This window comes from Alligator mississippiensis, chromosome 11 (assembly GCF_030867095.1).
Source record: "Alligator mississippiensis isolate rAllMis1 chromosome 11, rAllMis1, whole genome shotgun sequence".
NCBI classification, from domain to species: domain Eukaryota; kingdom Metazoa; phylum Chordata; order Crocodylia; family Alligatoridae; genus Alligator; species Alligator mississippiensis.
This window is the reverse complement of record NC_081834.1, coordinates 60579704-60582663: the sequence shown is the minus strand read 5'-3', so window position 1 is coordinate 60582663 and position 2960 is coordinate 60579704. Positions and strand designations below refer to the sequence as shown.

Here is a 2960-nt window from a genome sequence, read left to right as displayed (position 1 = left end):
CACAAAACATGATCGTGCTTTACAACCAAGCGAGATGCTCTGTAACATGAAACACACTTTATCGCACCAAATGACTTGTGAGTTTTGGGGTGCTACACATGGCTGGCTAGAGGACCTCTTTCCTCTAGCCTTGCCCAGTTGGAGAAGTGGATTTGAGTCAGGCTGCCCCACCAGCTGGAGGAGCTCTTCCCCACAGACACTCAGGATCCTGGGGACAGGCTGCCCTGGGCGGGTGGCCTCTAGCTGCCAAGCCTTTTCCACGCAGGCCTGGGGGAGCCCCCTCTGCAGTAATGGCCAACCCTCTGGGCTCTGATTCCAGTGATCTGAGTTCAGATCTCAGCACAGCCTCCAGCTTGTGCTTCTTGCACCTCCAATGCTTCTGCCAGTCCGGAGGTGGTTTGGCTTGGCTCTCTCCTTGAACTTCCCTCTCCTTTGCCCTCCCCCATGTTGCATGGGTGGGGAAAATACAGCCTATGGCCTGGATCTGGCCCACAGGTGTTGTACATGTATTTTTGTGACATTGGTATGCCATGGGTGCATGAGCATGTAGCACTGATTGTGTGACAAGTGTGTTCTAGCAAATGCAGAACAAAGCCCTGGGCCCGTGGAGCTGGGGACTCATGCTCTCCTCTCTCCGACTGAGGGGAGATGCCGAGAGGAGGCAAACTCCCCATGAGAGCTGTTCTGCTCCGGGCTTTCTCTCCTTTTAACTCCACGATCATCAGATGAAGTGCAAACATATTTCTGAGTGAGCTCCAATCCCACTACCAGAAATCAGCAGGAGAGGACGGAGAAGAGACAGTCAACTCCACCTGGAAGAGAGATGCTTGGCACAGGCTGCTCCAGAGCCCAACGGGAGGGGAATTGGACAGTGAGAATGAAGAGGACAGCGACATAACCGGACCCGATGACAGCGAGGAGGTTGGCAATAGGATCAGCAGCAGTGGGAGTGACAGCAACATCGACAGCAAAAAGGACAGGGAATCAACTGAGATTTTAAACCGTAAAGGGTTTCTTTGGACCAAAGGACTATGGTAGCGGGTGGATGTGTGGAGCCACGGGGGAATGGGTGTATTTTTTTGTAACACGTGCGTGGTTCTTCTTGTGTGATGAAAGGTTTATGATGGAGGATGAAAGGTTTGTGATGGAGGATGAATATATTTAACTTTATATATTAAATCAGGTCAAGTGTAGTCCTTTGCTTACCTGGCAGGGGAAACACCATGACCATGCAGGCAGTTTTCCTAGTTGCACCGGGGGACAACCACTTTCCTGGCATGGGGTAGTACCCACAAAGGTAATGCATCATTAATCTCCAATTTAGCTGCTGGAGTGGGGAGATCTTGGCTTTATGTCACTTTATGGATATGGGAGACTCCTGCCAAGCTTGCTCCTGTGGCCATATGGCTGAGGGCAAGCAAAACTCGGGGGCATCCAAACCCCAGTATGTAGGATGCCCCTCAAAGGAGTTGGGGACATCTGAAGTCCCAGATGGGGCTGGAGGATGTTTGCCGGTAGTCAGGTCACTTATGGTTCTGCACAGACTCACGGATTCGGAGTTGATTTGGCTGGTTTGGTTTGCAACATGGGGAATTTTTTTTTTTTTAAATCTCCCTCCTCTTGCCCTGGGGCCAGTGAAGGATGACTGCAAAAATCAATACAGAAAAAGGGAAAGGAACAGCCAAATGCCCAGTCTGTAGCACAGACACCACACATGCAGGCGTCTGCTTTGTCCATCCAGCCCCTCTTGGGCTCCCACGTTCTCGGATGATTTTAATCACTGCAGGTCAGGATCCCCCCAGCACCCAGCCCAGCAAAGGAGGGAGTTGAATGGAAAGCAGGAGCTCAAAAAGGGATTTGGGGTCCTTGTGCAAGCAAGACAAAGAAACAAACACGCCAAAGGTGGCTCAATCGCTTCCCCATGGTGACATTTCCCCTCTTTTCCAGTGCAGGCTGTTTCTTTCAGTTCTGGCTAGGGCTTATTGATCAGCTTTGGGCCATGGCATTGAAGAGCTCCCAAAACCTCTGGCTTGTTTCTCCTTGGAATGAACTGGAATGGAGGGAAGAGTCACCATCACCTTTTCTTTCCAGGGGCCTCACCATGTATTTTGCTAACTCAAGCATTGGTGGTTCAATGGTAGAATTCTTGCTTGCCATGTAGGAGACCTGGGTTCAATTCCCAGCCAATGCAGGTGAATACAATGTGTGTGTTAGCAAACTGAGCTAATCCTTGACAAGCATGCTCATTTGTTGCAACTTTCTATTATTCTTTGAATTAAAAAATTTTTTAAAAAAATCCAACAGATATTTCAAAGCAAACATGGCAGAGTAAATCCGCAATTTACTTACGTTATTGATTCCTTTCTGAAACTTCTGCATTTTATTTATGATTCATATGCAGATATAGACACAACTAGCAGCACTAACATTGTGTGACTCCATTAAAAAAAATCTGATGGCACCCCAGAGTGCCCAGTCACCCTGGCTGAGATTTACTCCTCTAGGTTATTTCAACAGCACGGAGAGCATGCTACAAATGAAAAACAGCAGAACAAAAGTGCAACCTTCACCCCATGCCTTGTCCAGCAGGGAAAATGAAAGGTCCAAGAAAGAGAAACCCCACATATTTAATACCTTAATTTTATTTCAGTCTTCACAAAAAAGGTTTGCTGTCCATTGAGAAATACATTTGGCAGAAAGAGAAGGGGAGGAGAGAATGAGAGGGAAGTTCAAAGCTGGATGCAGCACCCTGGACATTAAATCCTACATTTCATTTCAAAATTGAGTGTCTCCACAGCGCAGCTCTTTCCATCCTGAATGACCTCTCCTTTGCGTCACTGGCCTTTTCTATTTTCTAGCCCCCTTGCCTCCCTTTGCTTTTTTTTTTTTTTTGTCTTCAGCAAAACTCTGGGGATTATTACAGAAAGGGTGTTGACTCTGTACCACTCCCCATGGAGGAG

The 2960-nt window shown here is 47.9% G+C and overlaps 1 non-coding gene across 1 annotated transcript; it reads left to right on the top strand.

The window, feature by feature from the left end:
- Window positions 1-2120: 2120 nt before the first annotated feature.
- Window positions 2121-2191, top strand: TRNAG-GCC (transfer RNA glycine (anticodon GCC)). Its single transcript has one exon. It is a non-coding gene; the product is annotated as a tRNA-Gly (tRNA).
- Window positions 2192-2960: the final 769 nt, after the last annotated feature.